General features: G+C 41.2%; 1 long non-coding RNA gene across 1 annotated transcript; it reads right to left on the bottom strand.

Moving 5' to 3' along the window:
- Positions 1–4,019: 4,019 nt before the first annotated feature.
- Positions 4,020–6,925, bottom strand: LOC132115014 (uncharacterized). The gene is made up of 3 exons (XR_009425394.1): positions 6,669–6,925; positions 4,285–4,352; positions 4,020–4,082 (listed from the first exon to the last, which is right to left on the bottom strand). It is a non-coding gene; the product is annotated as an uncharacterized LOC132115014 (long non-coding RNA).
- Positions 6,926–7,888: the final 963 nt, after the last annotated feature.

Raw genomic sequence — 7,888 nt, forward strand, 5'->3', positions numbered from 1 at the left:
ACCCTACGCTCTTCTGCGCTCCTTCTCCTCCCGGGAAAGGCAAGCTCTGCCCACCTTCATGGATTCGGGATCGAGTACGGTACTGACCGTATCGCAAGGAGGAAAGGGGGAACGAGCTTCCATGTCTGGAACCCGATCTCTTAGTCGCAGACCATCTCGACGTTGCAACCTTGCGTCCACCCGAATGGCCAAGTCAATCAATCCATCCAATGCAGTAGGTAAGTCCAGAGTGTATATCTCGTCTTGGATACGGTCATCCAACCCATGCAGAAACATGTCCCACTGTGCCTCATTGTTCCAGCTGCACGCCGCTGCCAGCGTCCGGAACTCGATGGAGTAGTCTGCCATCGACCTGTTGTGTTGCCGTAGATCCACCAGTACCCTGGCCGCATCTCTGCCAGACACAGCCCGATTGAACACCTTCCTGAGTTCATTACTGAAGGTTTGGAACGACTCTAGACACCGATGTTGCTGCTCCCATACTGCTGTTCCCCACAGCGCCGCTCAACCTGACAGCAGCGTGATGACGAGTGCAACCTTGGATTCCTCCGTGGGAAATGATGAGGGCTGCAGAGCGAAGAACAGTGAACATTGAGTCAGGAATGCACGACAGAGTTTGGGCTCACCCGAATAAGCAGCAGGCAGTGACAGTCGGGGATCCGTGTTGCTGGTAGGTCGGCTGGTGGGTGAAACGACGGATGGTGTAGGCACAGAGGGCACGTGGACAGGCTCGACTCTCAGCTGTTGTATCTGGGTGGTGAGATCCGAGACCTGCACTACCAAGGCCTGAACTGCTCGACCGGTTGCCGTGATCTGTTCATTCTGACGAACAAATCGAATGTCGTTTTTCTTGATGATCGCTCGTACCTCGGTTACATTCGCTGGATCCATGAGGGTCAGATCATTATGTCAGGGCAAGAAATACTGGATCCAGTTGCGAATGAATAAAGTCTTTATTTAAATGTTCAAGAGAGCAAAAGAGGCCAGATGGTAGGAACAAGTCTCTCGGTCGGCAGTCACTCCTTGGCAGGGCAGGGACTGCAGTGGGCATAACCTCGAAGACAGGAACTGAAACAGGAAACCGCTAAGGTGACACGCCAACTCGAACTCGTAAATCCAAGCACTAGCACCACGGCAGGAAACTCCAACAAACTGGACTAGACGTCACTGCAAGGAGCGAGAATGACAGAGAACAGTAACAAATGATCTGACACTAGACAAGACAAACACAGGACTATAAGTAGGCCCACAGAAACAAGACGCACCTGTCGCTGATCTGATTGCTCGTCAGCAGCAGCTGACCCTGATGGCCAATCAGAGCAGCGACACAGAATGAGCAAACGGATCTGCGAACCGTGACAGCCACAGCTTGTTCCGTGCTTCCTTCGTCCTCTGCGTCAGGTCCTCTGAGATCCTAATCTTTTTCTGTTTGAGCACTTCTGATCTTCTTGCATCAGCCCAGATACGAAGACTGCAGAACATCTGCTAAGCCTGGTGACAACTGAAGAAAAATGTCCATTATTACCATCTTGACATTCTCCCCAACTTCCTCCAGGACACCCGAAATCCTCAGATTCCAACGCCTCTTATAGGCATCCAGCTCACCCACTTTATCCCATAAGCGTTTATTTTCTGCAGCCAGCAAAGACAGCTGGGAGTCCATTTTATCAGATTTAACAGCTGTATTCTCAGTTTTTTTTTTATCAACGGCATCAACCCGTGTTGTGAGATCGGAGATGAGGTTGGAATTGGATGCAACCGATTTCTCGACCTCCAGAAGTTTCTCCATAAAGTCATCCTGCTTCTTATCCAGTCAATCTATTGCCTCCAGCAAAACGGCATTTGAAGGGTCTGAGGACGGGCGTTGCATTTTCGGTAACGGGCTTGCCGCTGGAGATTCGGGAAGACACACATCCAATGAATCCAGATCATGAGCAGTTTTGGAATAATTATGTATACGTTTAACACTTTCAAATTTCGGGGTATCGTCCACCTCCATCATGACGCCACACAGGAGAGTGAGAGTCAAATCCACGTGTTGTGCAACGATGTTAATGGACTTTGAGGGGAAAATATTTTGGAATTTGCAAAACACAGTATCTTTAAAGTATAGGGAGTGTGAGCAAAACTAAAATCAGCGCATTGATGACAAAAGAACCTTTAAAGGGGAATAATAATAAAGTTTTGCACAAAATTCAGGGAAGAGACAAAAAAAGTGACTTACACCGATGCCATCTTGAAGACGCCCCTGGCAGCAGATTCCAAGCGTGTACGTCTGCAGACTGCAAGACAGGGGCGTAACTTGAAAGAGGCGTAACTTGAAGTAGGAGGCGTAACTTGAAGTTGTCCAAATCACGCGAGATCTCAAAACGATAAGTTGTGGGCAATATGGCGGCTTTAATTAGCATAGACAGTAAAAGAAATGGACACAGCGACCCCATTGGATTCAACGGAGACAAGTGAAGTCAATTAGAATCACACACTTCCTGGGGGTCGGGTGTACTGCGTGGACTCAAACTGAGCTTGATGACGTAGATGTCACGTGAGCAACCTGTAAGTCTTCTAATTGCTGTGCCAAGAGAAATCTGAATCACCCACCGAATCTTCCAGAGAAGGCGAGTGTGAACAGGAGCACATTTTGGTAAGTATTCTGATTAATTATCCCCCTTGACTTTATGCCTCCTCGTCCCCCCCGATAGCCTCATAGACAGTAAAAGATTGCCTGCGAGATTCTCCTCCTGTCCATATGGTAATTTATCTACTTTGTGACAGAGAGTCGCTGGTTATGACGCAATCGTTAGCCTATTTTTTACAAAAACTGCTTCTACAGGACCATAACGTAAGATACAAGGTAATGGAGCCTTTTATACATTTCCGTGTTTCTTTAGAAAGAATTAATGGACAAATGGAGTCTTTAAACGCCTCAGATGTAAAGTTATTCACTGTCAATATGACGCCAAAATGAATGGGAGTCAATGGAATTCTAACAGCAGGTGGGGGTCCGCTAACCAATGGCGGTGCCCAGGGTTGCTTCAAAAAAATATGAAACCCTGCCCCCCTGTTAATTAGGGCACAGAGTAGAATAATGATTACGTTTTAAGGGAGGCAGGGGTTTTAGGCAGGATTTGATGCATGATGTGTGTGTAGATATTAATGTTAGGGGACAATGTGAAAGATGAGTACGTTTTAGTAGGAAAACGTATTATCTGATCCACACTCCGGAACAGAAGAGGGCAGTAATGCACCAATAAGCTGGATGCCAACCGCCGTTAAACTGGAAAGAAGATGAATATGACAGCTTGCTGTGAGAGACAATGGTGGGTGAGAATATTTTTTTTCCCGAAATAATTATTTAAATTGAAGTGTATAAATCATTTTCATACAGTGGTATTGTTTTTGGATTTAATAATTTATTAAAACTAAGGCGTAAAGACACTATCCCCAGATATAACAGGCTTAATCTAAGTACACGACTCAATAGTGGATTTACATAAACCATATATACTTCTTGAAGACTATTACTAAATGTCTATTTATCATCTGACTGGATAATGTTTGATAAGTATTGTAGATGAGCACATCTAACAGACATGAAACAGGTGTCTGAGTGATGTGTGTGTGATATTGTTTAGAATTCACTTTTGTCAACACTGCTATAGATGTGTGTAAGTCATGTAAACAAACAAATCTACGTAAAGTAACTAAACATAAGTTATCTATTTTATTTGTCCATTTGCAATATTTATAATTTAAGGAACATTGGTGTTGGATAAAAAGTGAGTTACATCAGTTATTACCTCAACATGTAAATGCAGTATATCACAGATAAATGACAGAGGAGACTGACTCTTGTTTGGATGTTTCAGGAACAGATGAGACACACGTGTGTTAATCTTCTGCAGAGACACTGATGAAGGAATGCTGCCATCAAAGGATTTGTGTAAGTACACTACAAAAATAAATGTAACAAATCTTAAGTTTTATTTTATTTTAATTAATGTAATTTTAAACAACTATTACACATCTTTTCTTATTCTTGATTTCTGTGCATTTGCTGCAGATCTTTTGTGGTGGAGCAGGACCTGCAAAGAAAGGTGAAAAAAAGGGAAAACCTGAAACAAAGAATAATGTAATGACTTTTTGTATTGTGTATGTGTATTTTCGTAGGACATGAAAATGTCTGTAGACTGGTGTGTGCACTGAGGATGGAGAAGACCACAGCATCATCCTGGAAATGATCGAGAGTCACAGATGAGACGCTCCCTCACTCCACCTGCCCTTTACTGTCTCATCAGGACCAGATGCTGCTGTGGTGTCTTCATCCTCAGTGACCCCAGAGCCAGTGAGAGCATCTAGAGGATGTGATTTTGGTAAAGTTTGTTTGGCTGGTTACTGTTTAAACAATGAAGGCTGACTTTCAGAAGCTTCAAAAGCATCATCAAAAAATGTGATGGAGCTTTTATCTGAAGTGATTGACAGTGCTCTTATTATACAGGGGCCTACAATCCTATGATCAACCTGGAGAAGAGAGCCTTGCTCAAGGACACAGGGTGTATCTTTCTATTAGTTTTATTGGATCTTAGTGCTGCGTTTGACACAATTGACCACAACATTCTTTTGCATAGACTTGAACACTTTGTTGGCATCAGTGGAAGTGCATTAGCATGGTTTAAATCGTACTTATATGACCGCCATCAGTTCGTAGCAGTGAATGAAGACGTATCATATCGATCACAAGTGCAGTATGGAGTACCTCAAGGCTCAGTACTAGGGCCGCTACTCTTCAAGCTTTATATGTTACCCTTGGGAGATATCATCAGGAAACATGGTGTTAGCTTTCACTGTTATGCTGATGATACTCAGCTCTATATTTCTTTGCGGCCCGGTGAAACAAACCAATTTGAAAAATTAATGGAATGCATAGTCGATATAAAAAACTGGATGACGAGTAATTTCTTACTGCTAAATTCTGAAAAAACAGAGGTGTTAATTATAGGACCTAAAAACTCCGCTTGTAATAACCTAGAACACTGTCTAAGACTTGATGGTTGCTCTGTTAATTCTTCGTCATCAGTTAGGAACCCAGGCATGCTATTTGATCGCAATCTTTCCTTAGAAAGCCACGTTTCTAGCATTTGTAAAACTGCATTTTTCCATCTCAAAAATATATCTAAATTACTGCCTATGCTCTCAATGTCAAATGCAGAAATGTTAATCCATGCATTTATGACCTCAAGGTTAGATTATTGTAATGCTTTATTGGGTGGTTGTTCTGCACGCTTAGTAAACAAACTACAGCTAGTCCAAAATGCAGAAGCAAGAGTTCTTACTAGAACCAGGAACTATGACCATATTAGCCCAGTCCTGTCAACGCTGCACTGGCTCCCTATCAAACATCGTATAGATTTTAAAATATTGCTTATTACTTATAAAGCCCTGAATGGTTTAGCACCTCAGTATTTGAATGAGCTCCTTTTACATTATAATCCTCTACGTCCGCTACGTTTTCAAAACTCAGGCAATTTGATAATACCTAGAATATCAAAATCAACTGCGGGCGGCAGATCCTTTTCCTATTTGGCGCCTAAACTCTGGAATAACCTACCTAACATTGTTCGGGAGGCAGACACACTCTTGCAGTTTAAATCTAGATTAAAGACCCATCTCTTTAACCTGGCATACACATAACATACTAATATGCTTTTAATATCCAAATCCGTTAAAGGGTTTTTAGGCTGCATTAATTAGGTAAACCGGAACCGGAAACACTTCCCATAACACCCTATGTACTTGCTACATCATTAGAAGAATAGCATCTACGCTAATATTTGTCTGTTTCTCTCTTGTTCCGAGGTCACCGTGGCCACCAGATCCAGTCTGTGTCCAGATCAGAGGGTCACTGCAGTCACCCGGATCCAGTACGTATCCAGACCAGATGGTGGATCAGCACCTAGAAAGGACCTCTATTGCCCTGAAAGACAGCGGAGACTAGAGCCCCAGATACAGATCCCCTGTAAAGACCTTGTCTCAGAGGACCACCAGGACAAGACCACAGGAAACAGATGATTCTTCTGCACAATCTGACTTTGCTGCAGCCTGGAATTGAACTACTGGTTTCGTCTGATCAGAGGAGAACTGGCCCCCCAACTGAGCCTGGTTTCTCCCAAGGTTTTTTTCTCCATTCTGTCACCGATGGAGTTTCGGTTCCTTGCCGCTGTCGCCTCTGGCTTGCTTAGTTGGGGTCACTTCATCTACAGCGATATCGTTGACTTGATTGCAAATAAATGCAAAGACACTATTTAACTGAACAGAGATGACATAACTGAATTCAATGATGAACTGCCTTTAACTATCATTTTGCATTAGTGACACACTGTTTTCCTAATGAATGTTGTTCAGTTGCTTTGACGCAATGTATTTTGTTTAAAGCGCTATATAAATAAAGGTGACTTTGACTTTGACACACTGGTGTTCCTGTGGCTCAAGTGGTAGAGCATTGTGTTAGCAGTGCAAGGTTGTGGGTTCGGATACCAGGGAACACATGTTAGGTAAAAACTGTTAGTCTGAATGCACTGTAAGTCGCTTTGGATAAATTTATAATTTATTTATAAATTTGGACCACTTCAGTGGTTTAGCCCACTACAAAAGTAATAAATCAATGCATGTACTTGTAAACTCTGTGTAAATGTTTTTCCGGTAGTCGTGCTCATGGGGTGCAGGCACACGAAAGTTTGGAGCAGACACAGCAGTCAGATTGTCCTGCATGTGTTCCCCTGCTCTAGCTTCAAGGTTATGTGGTTCAGAGAGGCATCATCAAGGTCTTCTTCATCCTGTTGCTCAACGACATCCCTGTTGAGAAGAGTGAGATTGTGAAGTGCAGCAGCAGAACTGTATCAGCTGTGTTCAGATGGCAGGAGGATGCTGGGTTCACCGTCTGTAAATACATGATTGTTAGAACAATAAGTTTGAATGAAGCTTTGTTTCATGTGTTGTTGACTTGTACATGTATTCATTTATTGTGATGCTAAGTTTTATACAATATTTCAATCATTTAGACATGTTTTTTTCTTGTCAGTAAATAAAATATAAATATTTTATCCATTCATGTATTAATTGCTTGACTGAAAATTTATGTATTCACATCGACATCGACATTTGTTTAACTAGTATATAATCATGTATAGCTATGTCACAAAAGAAAATACATTTTGCTTCGTTTATTAAAATGTAATTTTAAGAAAAAAAATTATATAATTATTGGTTGGCATTTATCGTTATTATTGCATGTAAGTGTTGGTGTGGGCAAAAGATACAATTAATTATGGGGTTATGTTAATTTTCGAGTACTAATACTTAAATTTTTAGAGTATTAAATCAACAGTCTTCTCCAAAGCTGAGATCTTCGAGCAGCTGATCGAAGTACCCTTTCTACAGATATTGCAGAGTCGCTTTTTTTATTATTATTGCCAAATTATTACATAAAAGATCATGGTAAGACGTTTGTATCTAACAATAAACCATCATAATGCCTTAAAACAGTAAATAAAAAAAATCATGTGTTCATCATAGTGTGAAATACTATACAAGAAAATATTTTTTCACGTAAAATAATTGAACAGAATATTGAAGAGATAATGATTTTGGGTTTTCTAATTATAAAAAAAATGCTTTAAGGATAAGACCTTAGATAAAAATATAAAAAAATAAAATCAACAGTATTGGCTACAATCTACTACAATCACAAAATAAAAAGGCAGCCATTTCTGCAACAAGACCACAACATGGGCAATGTTATTCATTATCAAAAAACTTACAAATACATTAATTAAACCTGTCACTTACATCTTTTAAGGTTTTGTGCTTGTTTTAACTTTGTAGGTAACATGAT

Source organism: Carassius carassius, chromosome 3 (genome assembly GCF_963082965.1).
Source record: "Carassius carassius chromosome 3, fCarCar2.1, whole genome shotgun sequence".
Taxonomy (NCBI): domain Eukaryota; kingdom Metazoa; phylum Chordata; class Actinopteri; order Cypriniformes; family Cyprinidae; genus Carassius; species Carassius carassius.